This window comes from Serinus canaria, chromosome 2 (assembly GCF_022539315.1).
Source record: "Serinus canaria isolate serCan28SL12 chromosome 2, serCan2020, whole genome shotgun sequence".
Lineage (NCBI taxonomy): Eukaryota > Metazoa > Chordata > Aves > Passeriformes > Fringillidae > Serinus > Serinus canaria.
The window spans coordinates 81,361,518-81,373,026 of NC_066315.1; the positions used below are offsets into that span (position 1 = coordinate 81,361,518).

The window sequence follows — 11,509 nt, forward strand, 5'->3', positions numbered from 1 at the left end:
AAAGGCATATTGCTTACTTTGGTAATTATAAACCAGTAAATGATTCTGAATGCCACAGCTGCAAAGATTTGCATTAGTCTCTTGCAGTTTCCTAACTACAAGCCTTAATATAGTTATGTCTATACCAGGAACACTAACATTACCAAAATTAACTGAATTGTATCTGAACACACTTAAAAAGAGAGGCCTGCACAGTTAGTATAATTCCTGTGCAGCTGTCAAAGCTTTTTAGCAGTCCTCCTCCTCCACACTGCTGTTTTGCATGATGTTGCTAATGTCACATATACAGACAGTGTCTCTCTTCCATGTTGAGGTTGTATGGTAGGAATTATAGAGAAATTAATGTAAAAAAGGATGCCTGGAGGTCTTGTAGTCTAAATTTATTCTAAACAGGACCAGCTTCCTAGCTATACAAGGGTGCTCAGGACTGTGTCCTGGGGTGCATCAGGCACAGCATCACCAGGGGGCAAGGGAGGGGATTGTCCTGCTCTGCTCTGGGGCAGCCTCACCTCGAGTGCTGGGGGCAGCTTTGGGTGCTGCAATATAGAAAAGACATTAAGTTCTTCTTAAGTTCTTCATCCAAGGGAGAGCTATGAAGATGGTGAAGTGTCTTGAAGGGAAGGCATATGATGAAGGGCTGAGGTCACTCAGTCTCTCCTGGAGAGGAGTTGCAGTTACTCATTGGAAAGCAGTTACTCATTGCAGTTAAAACTAGATAAAAAACTGGATAAAACCCAGAGGCTGGATACTGGAACAGGCTCCCCAGAGGAGTGATCACAGCACCAGCCTGACAGAGTTCAAGAAGCATTCTAACAACACTCTCAGGGACATGGTGCGATTCTTGAGGATGTCCTGTGCAGGGCCAGGAACTGGACTTTGATGATCCAGAAGGAAGGTTTTCATAGATGATTGAAATAAGAAAATTCAAACACCAGAACTTGAGATATCAAGTTTTCTCAAGAAAAAGATTCAATCACTGAACCTGTGAGTTCTATAGTTCTGTACATAAAAACATACATGCATGCATTTTTGTTTGTGCACCATCCAACCAAATTGATTTTGAGCATTTGCCTGAAGATTCATTCTATCTTTCAGAACTTGCTTGATTTTCTTGTGAAATAATTTTTTTTTTCAGAGAAAAAAGAATTCTATCTTAATGATATTTCCAGCTTATGCATCTTTATTTCCTTTTGAAGGATTAGGATATTAGAAGCATTATAATAAAGCATGAATTGAAAATGAAAATAGATAATTGCAGAACTATTTCAGCCAGTCCTTTTTTATTTGTTTCTCTTAATTTAGTTGAAAACTGATGGTAATTGTTACAGTGCATATCTGTAAAATATGTCATGGAAAATGTAATCTCAACAGATCTGATCAATGTTTTTTTCAGTCTTTCTACTAACTTACAGAACAAAAAAATAATATTCTGATTGTTAAATGTAGAATATTTTAAATAGCATTCAAAAAGAAGAAAGAGAAAATGGGACAAAGTTAATAACCGATAACGGAACTTAAATAATTAAGTACATTTTCCCCCTTAACATTTTAATTAGGCATTTGTTTCAGCACTGAATCAGTATTGCAAGATATGCAGGAACTATCAAATGACTACAAAATGAAATTATTTGAATTTTCTCCATATGGTACAAAGCAAACAAAAATCTTGACACAAATCAGAGTGCTTGTTTGACATCAGGATTTCTGCCAAAACGTAGGTGGTTGGGACAGCACTCATGTTTTCTTCCAAAATTATACAACTTGATTAATCTGTCAAAATAAAGTTTTCTAACCTGATGCACTAGCACAATCTGCATGTTCTCAATCTAATTATTGACAAGGTCTGAGGAAGGAAATTAATCTCTCACAAGAATGAAAAGCAGAGTGACAAATGTATGAGACAGACACACCACATGAAGATCAATTGTCTGAGGAGAAAGAATGAGCATCAGTAGCAATTATTTACTAAAGGAGGAGCAAACAAGCATAAACAGAATAATTTCTTCTTAATTCCAAGAAAAGAGAACATGGTGACCTTCATGAACAAATATGCTTTTACATGGCATATAGATAGCAGATCATAAACCTACAAATTTTTCAGTGATTTAGCAATCTGTTTTGGATTGCACAGCTAAAAACATTAACTTCAACAACATGCATTTTCTCAAAGCATTTTTCATTAGTAGTCTAATTTTTATAGGAATAAAACATTGTCAGCTTTACTGACTTCATTTTCCCTGTTACCTCAGGTGCCTGCAGCTGCCAGCTCTCAGGCCCTTGTAACACCTCTCAAGAGATCACATGCAGCTCAGGCTGAACACGTTATTTAGAACATGATGGATGTCACAAAAAGTGTCTGGAATTCACAGCCTAATGACCTGCAGGCTTTGGTTTCAGAAGCCATCCTGTATCCAATTATGTCCAGTAACACTTGATGTCAATTTACAGTTCAATCTTTGCGTCAGGATCATTAAGTACTTTCCAAATGACCTACCTGAAAAAAAATCACAGATAATTCCGGGTGGTAATTCTGTTTGCAATGAAAATGAGGTTGTTTATCTATAACTCAATAGAGAATGCCCAGCTGAGGCTTGATTAGTTATTTTTTATAGCTGGGAAAGTAGTCATACACCATGCAAACCCTTACTGCTCAAATCATGGCACATCCAGGTCAGCATGCACCCTTGGGATCTCAGACAAACTCTGAAGGAGGGTTTCTCATTCTAGACACCACTCTTTCTGTCAGGAAGGAGAAATTCAGCTATCTGAGAGCTCCAGCTGGAAAGGAGTTTCTAACAGGAGGAAAAACCTGTATTGATCATTTATAAAATGGAAGATCTGTTCAAAATTGTATTTTAATGTCTGCAAATAAACCCAAAAGAAGCCATCTATCATGGGTGTATGGTATCCTCTCATCTGTGAGTTTGTGTTAACAAATGTCACACCTATAAAATCAGTGCAGAAAAAACAGAAAAAGTGTAAGATATGTTATTGAAATAAAATAAGTGACAATGTCAAAATTTTGAAGATAACTGGAGAAGTGCTCTATTTATAGGTTAGGGTAGAAAGAACTGACTGAAGACTTTGCCCCTTGTTCAAAAAAAAAGTAAACATGAAGAACACAGGCAAGGACAAATGATGGCCTATCAGGACTATCAGCAAGAAAAAGAGCTGGCTACTTGGCTAAAAATTCTAGAAAATCTGAGGTTGTTTAGAAAGTGCCCATTTCTCACTGGGACCTATGCTGCTTTGAGGAAAACTCTCTTCCAAGCAGAATTGAAGACTTGTAAAAGCTGAGGCACAGATTTTGTTTAAAAGAGAAAAAAACGTTGCTTCAGTTTTAATCTGCAATTTTTTTTTCAGATATCATAAAAACATTATGCTCAGCTAAGTATAAAGCATCAGAAAACCAATAAAATAGTGGTGGTGATATTATTGTGGAATTATTTATTCCATTTCATGTAAATAAGGAATCTTTTTTCTGTATTTCTTCTTCTGAGTTTCTGTATCCTTGTTACACTCAGGTCATCCAGAAAGGTTTTGCACTCACCATCCTTAGGATGTTTCAAAAGTCACCTGAGCAAGGCTTTAAGCAACCTCCCCATAGCTTTTCATTTAGTACTGTTCAAAGGTATAATGGGTCTAGACAACTCCAGAGATGCTTTCAAATGAAATTCTGCCATGGCTCTGCAACTTTATTTTTGAATAACAAGAGAAAGATAGAAATGAGAAAACTGTGCACTTCTGAACAAAAAACTCATTGTCCCCTGTGGAGCAATTGAGTTTTGTCTGTCAAAAGTTCCCCATTTTCCCTAACAGGCTGTCTAATGTCAAATATTTAATTAATATGTTTCAGTCCTTAGCTATCTTCATAAAGAAAATGAGAAAGGAATCTGGAATATGCTCTCTTGTAGGTATCCTTAGCATTAGTACAGACAGAATAAAGGTCTCTTGACCTTATAGAGAAATAATTAATTAAAGCAAATAATGTTTTAGCATAAAGAATTTAAGCCCTGAGTTCCTTTAGGTAGTAATATAAATGTTAGTGGTTACTGTAGATTTTTTAGATGATTTTCCAATGTCCTATCAGATCACAATTTATTTCATGTTCTCAAAGGAGGAGGTACTGTAATACACAGCTTTTCATCTTTGCTCCTTGTTCCTAACTTCATTGACCCGTAATAATTCTGTGACAGAGGCAGTGGTGCTGTCAGAAGACATAGAAAAATGCATATTTGGCTGTGCTCTGCTGAGGAAAGGCTTGCAAAGGTATGATTTTTTATTACATTGTTTCAGTTTTGATGAACTAGTGCAGTGATTTGCTTTCTCACAGTCTCTAGAAGCATCCCATTTCATGATCCTTTTTGCTGAACTCTGTAATTGTAGGGGTTTATTTTAGGTTATCCTGACCTCAAAGGAAAGCTTAATTTAAACTATCACCAATGGCAATGAGCAATTGCACACAGTCCTCCAAGCACATGGGTGTAACTATGTCACTGCCACCCCTCCACTATTCACACACCTTTTGACAATCCAGCAGGTACAAATCACAGAAGCACAGAATCCACAGAATCCCAGAGTGGGTCAGGCTGGAACGGTCAACAGTGCTCATCTGGTCCAAGCTCCCTTCTCAGGGTCATCCCAGAGCACAGGGCACAGGATGGTGTCCAGACAGTTCTTGAATATTTCCAGTGAGGGACACTCTACAACGAAGATGTTTGCATGCTTCTTCTTATCTGAGAGTGTTTACGTGTATCAAATCTGTCCTTTCCTTCACAGCCCCATGCTTCCCTCCTGCCTGCAACTGCTGCCTTCCCTCCATCCTCTCCATTGATAAAATAGTTTACACTTTCCAAACTCATTTAGCCTGCCTTCCCTTCCTGCCATACAGGGAGATCAGCTTCTCAGTGGCAGAATTGTTCCTCATGATTTTCTGGCAAAGAAATAAGAGGAGTCTATTTAATTTTTTAGGACAAATGCATTCAGATTTAATTTTGTATTGTGAATATAGTACTTCTGCCCAAATATTCCCTTTATGGCTACATCTGGCTAGGCACAAAATGCCAGCAGTGCATCAAACCTCTCCAGCCCTTATTTACATTTACAACATGATCAGTTTTCACATCCATTGAATCCTTTGACTTTGTTCAGCTGACAAGTAAATGTTCCTATAATGGTACTCTCGATAATGTAGAAGCAGTTTCATGGGCATGCACGCCAGGAGCAGAAAGTAAATTAGCCATGATGGAGCATTGATTGGAGGCAGAAGCATTCCCATGAAGGTGTTACCTAAAAGTCAAATTCCCCTGAACTTTTAAGTCAGATTTCATTAGAGGACAAAAATATTAAACACCGCTCTGCTTGGTTGCCTGGCACAGAACTCAGCTCCTGCTCTGGCACTCAGCCTGCTGGGGAAGCCTCTCCTGCTGGGCTTTGCCATCCAGCTCCTCTCCAGCAGCCTATTGGGCTGAGCACACCATGCACAGCCACTTCTGCATTTCTGAGAGCACCTCTTCTTTGCAGTCTGCTCTTCAGCTTGGCCTGAGACTGTCTTATGCTGCAAAGAGGAGACTTTACCCCTCTTCCCCTCTCCATTCTCTCCAGGCTCCCAACACCTCTGTGGTGTTGAAGGTCTTGCCCTTTCCAATAAGTTGGGAACCTCCCTGTGCTTTGTGTGGTGAGTAGCTCTGAGGGATGCTGTGTTTCCTCCCCTCTGGAGGTCTCTGCTTAATCTGGAGCAAGGCAGCCACTAAAAAGCAAAGAGAGATCCTCCTGCCTTGAAACAGAAACACAATTTTTATAGTAGGACATACCACACAGTGCACATAGATTAAATGATGAGCAAACTATTCCAGCATCATTCACAGCAATACAGACCACTGAACAGGCATTAGAAAAACTTCTTATGAAACAAGAAAGGATCCAAACCTATGAAACATAAGAAACAAAAGAAACAGAATCTAAATTAATTTCGCACTCAAGTGTCAAGTTTCATGACCCAGTTTTAAATATTTCTTCAATATTTTGTCAAACAGTTTAAAACATTAGGTTTCCAGATAAATCTACTTGTTTTTCCCCTACAGTATGACACACTATTTCGTATTTCTGAATCCCTGACTGTTTATACTCTCAAAGTAAGGTTTTTTCAGTTGCTTGGTAAGATATCTTGAATCACAACTGACAGAGTTGAAGAAGATGAATGAAAAACTATGGGACTGCTTCCTTCAATTTTATTTATGGATAAATAGCAAATCCACCCTTTATTTTTAACCTCTTAACATTCAAAAGAATATTTCAAATTTGTCCTCATAGAAGTGAATTAATGAGAAAAACCAAACATACCTCAGCAGTTCTTCCGCAGAACTCTGCAATTGTGAAAAGTGCAGTGGGCAGCAAAGAGATCTGCTGAGTGTTGCTCCTGAACCTGGGTATCAAAACAGATGTGCTGAGAAAAGTATCACCACAAAAAAGGTTATGTCGTCCCCATTTGTTATATCCTTTTGTAATTTACTTCCTTTCCCTTAAACCTTTCTCTGAGGAGGAAGGAGCAGATTAGTTTTCAAAGCCCTTAAAGGCTGTGGGTGTGCTTAGACTAAGTCCTGCCTTTCAGCTTCTGGGCTGTGTGCCACCCACAAGGGACAGTGATCTCTAATCAGTTGCCCCTGGGATGACTTCTGTACAAGCACAGAACTTCTCCCTCCAAGGAGTCAGTATGTCTCCTCACAAGGCAAGAGGGCAGAGGACAGAAAGGTTTAAGGGGCAGAAGATTTGTCCCTTCCTTGCCCAAAGAATTATACTGAGACTTAAATGAACACATATGGAAGTCTTCATCCAGTTACAGGAACCCCCCAAGCATGAAGTATACAGGATATATTCTCAACCACTATCCCACTAGCAGAGCACACTACTGGGGAGGTGAAGGAGATACATAAGAGGTGCTGTGTATTCCAGAGTTCTGCTGCTATTGCTCCTGAGCCATTCTGGACAGCTGTGCTACAGCATGGGGCATGAATCATCACAGCAGGCCTGCAGCTCTGGGAATGCCCATGAAGAGACTCACATGTCCAATACTGGAGGAAATGAAAGACCTGTGTCTTTATTGCCTCAGTTCAAAGACTGCAAGATGGGAGCAGCAAGAAATCAGCATCCAAGAATGGTGAGGCTCCTGTGCTCCATCTCCTGCCATGCAACCCTTCTACAGAGAAATGGAGGCTGCCCAACACTTTCAGCCCTCCTTTTCACAAGCACCAAACACACACAAACCTTCAAATTTTAAAATGGTCATGTGTACAGTCATTGTGCTTGTTGTACATGTTTGTGGATGGCACTGGCACTGATTTTGTGACATGAGATTTTAGGAGGCTATGATTACTGGAATTGTTTACTTCTTCCCAATCATAACACTTTCCATTTTAAAAATAGAGTGCAGGAAAAGAAGAGAGCGTCATCAGATTGATGACAGGCATTCATAGTGGAAAGCTCAGTCTGCTCCCATGATATAAAATTGAATAGATGTGAGGGACGTGGGGAGTATCTAGAAATCAAATGATTTTTAAAATAATCTCATTTACCTGTTTATTTAGGATGAATCAAATACTGTAACCAGTTTGCTTCCATAACTATTTTCTTCATGTCAAATAAGCAACAGTAATTCATTGTTGAAAGATCCCATTTCAGTGGAGTTTACATGAAGAAAGAAGACAAGAAAACATGGAAGACAAAGGAACATCTTGTGAGCATTTTCAATGACAATCTAAAAATAAGGGCAGAAAAGTATAAATTAAGCAAAACATTGCAAAAACACTCAATGTGTTTTCTTCTAATGAAGGAGCTTTAGTCTCCTATAAAAGTCAGTAATTTTTTTTCTGTGACTACATGAGGAAAGTTCCATATACTAATTTCTGTTTGGCCTCTTGCTTCTGGACTTATTTGTGTCTCTGCAGCCAGACCCCAACCTCTGTATTATTTTCTCTATTCCGTCAAGTCTTCCCAAGTTCTCTTCTCTTCCTCTGCATATCATCTGTTGATTTTATCCACTTGCTCGGTTTCAGCCAGCACACAGCCTGAGTCATGTATATCTGTCAAGTATAAGTGTCTCTTGTCCCTCAGCCTTTTCCCTGTCACTGCCTCTTTCTCACTCTGCTCTAAAGGCTTGCTGTGAACTCAATCTGCAGACATTTGCTAAGTCATCATATCTATTCCTGCCTGCTCTCTCCTCTGCTTTCCAAATTGCCTTCTGCATTTCTTAGACCTGCACAAGAGAAGAAAAACACAAAAAGAGAGAGACTGAAACAGTTCTTTCATTGTATATTATAATTCACTCACAGTCTTGTGATCTGACAGCACTGCTCTGTGAAATTTGCTGGTTTTCTCTATATTTCCTAGGCAGTTTTATCCTTGACAGTTTTGTGCCCACCACTGCATGTTATAATAGAATTTGATGAAAATGCTCTTTTCTAATCAAAACCATATGCAACATACTTTTTCTAAATTCTGTATTTTAAACTTCTTAAGCCAATTGGCTTAAGGGAGATTATTTTTGTCTGGAAAATCATCCTGTTCTTAAACTGAAATGGAAGCAACATACCAGCTGAATGAAAAGTATCTGTATTTTTTGGAGTGTGTAATGAAACTGAAGAATCCTAAACTGTAGAAGAGTTTGACTTTCCTTCATGAATGCTTTCCTTTCATGTTAAAAGCAGTATTCTTGGGTACACTGCCGGAGAAGAAGTGAATTGCATGGATGAGAGGTTTGCTCATTTGGCAAAGAGGCAGCTAACACAGCACATCTGCTAGCCCTACTTAAGAGACTGACAGGATTTGCTTCAGACTAAGAGAAAAGCTGTTAAAAATACTTCAATGTTTCCCACTTTTGTCCAAGTACATTAATAATTATTCGTAGGAATAGATTCAGGACAAAAGCAATAAAATCATATTAAATCTCTGATTGTTTCAAACTTTGTGTTGGCATTCATTCCTAATTGAAAGAGCTCCAGTCAGTTTTGTACAGATTCTGCCTTGATGACAATAATTATAAGTTGGCAAAAAACCCCCAAACCTGCTTGTATAATACAGGCTATCATACATCATCCTCTTTTTTTTTCCCAGACAGCTGGTCTTTTTCTTTCCTCTGAATACATCCAGGCAGATTTCTGATAGCTGCAGCCTGGATCCAGCTTTTGTGTTTCCTGTGGGGAAAGTCAGGAATGGAGGTGGAATGGACAAATGGATGCTGGAGAGTAATCTGAGTCCAGGGGTGGAGGAGGAAAGAAGAATTGTAAGCTATTTAAAAATAGAAAGAAAGAGGTTTGCAGAGCAACTGCAGACAGTAGACACGTGGGCTGAGGGTGGGGGCTGAGAGTGAAGGGGAGGGAGGTCTAGGTAGGAGAAGAAGCTAAGGGGGGAGGCTAGGTAATGGGATGAATGTGGGGACTGTGGTGAGGAAGAGGATGCAGCCCTGTAGTCAGAAGGGCTGCACCAGTACATACTGGGGGCTGACCAGACAGAAAAGAGCTGTGAAGAAAGCACCTGAGGGTCTGGTGAGCAGCAAGTTAAATATAAGCCAGCAATGCGCCCATGGGATAAAGGTGACCAGCAGTATCCTGGGCTGCAGGGGGAGTGTTGCCAGCAGGTCAAGGAAGAATCCTTCTCATCTCCTCAGCACTGCTGAGGCCCCACCTGAAGTCCTGTGTTCAGTTCTGGACTCCCCAGCATGAGAGAGTGACTGAGGTACTGGAGAGACTCTAGTGATGAGGATGATTAAGTGACAAGAGTATTGCTTACATGAGGAAAGGCTGAGAAATACAGGATTGCTCAGGGAGGGTTTCATTAATGTATATAAATACCTGAAGGAAGGGTGCAAAGAAAATGGAACCAGATTCTTTTCAGTGATGCCCAGTGGCAGGACCAGAAACAATGGGCTGAAACACTGGAGTTCCCTCTGAACATCAGGACACACTTTCTCACTGAGAAGACAACCAAGCACCGGCAGAGGTTGCCCAGAGAGATAGTGAGCTTTCCAAATTTGGTGATATTCAAAAGCTGTCTGGACATGGCCCTGAACAACCTGCTGGGGGACCTTGCTTCAACGGGAAGTTGGACAAGTTGAACTCTAGAGGTCCCTGAAAGGTCCCTCCTGTAACTGTGAATCTTGGGAGGAAAGTGGCTCTAGGAGAAGAGTGTTAGTATAGTTGCAGTTTGGAAGCTCAAATTTGGGGAACTTGAGATGGGAACATGCGAAGGTTTGTGCTGTGAACTGGCACTCAGGAGCTGGAAACTTAAGAACCAGGACATTTTGGCAGGAAAGATGAGAATTGCATTATGTTATTCCCATTTCTGTTTTGAGGACAGATGAACTAGATAACTGTCTGTTTCTATTACACAACACTGACAGCATAGAAGCTAATTTGGTACCTCTTTTGCAGTTGAGACCACAGAATTTTTGTTACTTAACCTAGGTTTGTTAGAGACCATACCCCAACAGCAGACTCACGTGCTTTCACACACACACACAAACAGACATGCAATTCCTACTCTAGTAATCATGTACCACAGAGTTAAAAACATTGTGCACTGAAAGGAAGCTTAAAATAATGCTCTGACTGCAACACAGCAGCTTTCACAACAAAGCAAAATATCATTTGCTATAATTGCCAGTAGTGATATATTTTTTGAAAGCTTTTTTGTAGCAAATCTGACCAGAAAATCCCAAATCCACAGCCTCTTTTCCATTTTATCAATTTTTACCAAGACATATGATGAGTATTCTAATGCTGATTTGCTGTTCTTGAGCTTTAAGTTTTCTCTTGGCTTAATTTCCTTTTTTAACCTCCTGTTGCTTTAACTAACTTCAAGTATTATTTGTATGACAGATATATTTTATCTTCTCTGAGAGGCAGAGATTTGTTAGCACAGCAGCTCCTTGTGATAGACATTGTGTAAATGGAACAAGTGAATTCTTTCTAAGAACATCATGGGAGGGATATCAGTGAAAAAAGTCAATCACCAGGCTTCTTTTACTGGGAAACCTGATTGTGCTTACATCTTCTGTGCTTGATTTCTCTCCATTTTTCAATTGTTATTAATATTTCAATACTGCATTACTACAGCTTCGGAATTTTTCCAGAGAAATCATCCTCCAATGGGCTGAATATTGCAGACATTTAAAAGAAAAGGCTTAAGAAATAGTTCCTCTGCCTGTTTATCTCTTTTCTCTCAAATTCTCACAGCCTTACAGAAATTTTTTCGTATGGTCAGGACATGGTAGTCTTTATAGCATCCCAAAAGTCAGACATCTTAAGATTCCTCAGTGCTGCAGGAAGCCAACCAAGCCTTGGAGGATAAAATACTGAAACCAAGACAACATCTTCAGGATTCAGAGAAGAATAGGGGTGGGTGGAACAGCATGGGGTGCAACCAGAGTGAGTCAAAAGCATTGGCTCATTCCCATACATCAGGCCTCAATTCCTGAGCTTAGATGATGGCAGGAGAATATTAGTTTTTTTTAATA

The 11,509-nt window shown here is 39.6% G+C and overlaps 1 long non-coding RNA gene across 1 annotated transcript; it reads right to left on the bottom strand.

The window, feature by feature from the left end:
* Positions 1 to 1,376: 1,376 nt before the first annotated feature.
* LOC127059270 (uncharacterized) lies at positions 1,377 to 6,542 on the bottom strand. Its single transcript, XR_007776902.1, has 4 exons — positions 6,343 to 6,542; positions 5,814 to 5,928; positions 4,523 to 4,703; positions 1,377 to 2,494 (listed from the first exon to the last, which is right to left on the bottom strand). It is a non-coding gene; the product is annotated as an uncharacterized LOC127059270 (long non-coding RNA).
* Positions 6,543 to 11,509: the final 4,967 nt, after the last annotated feature.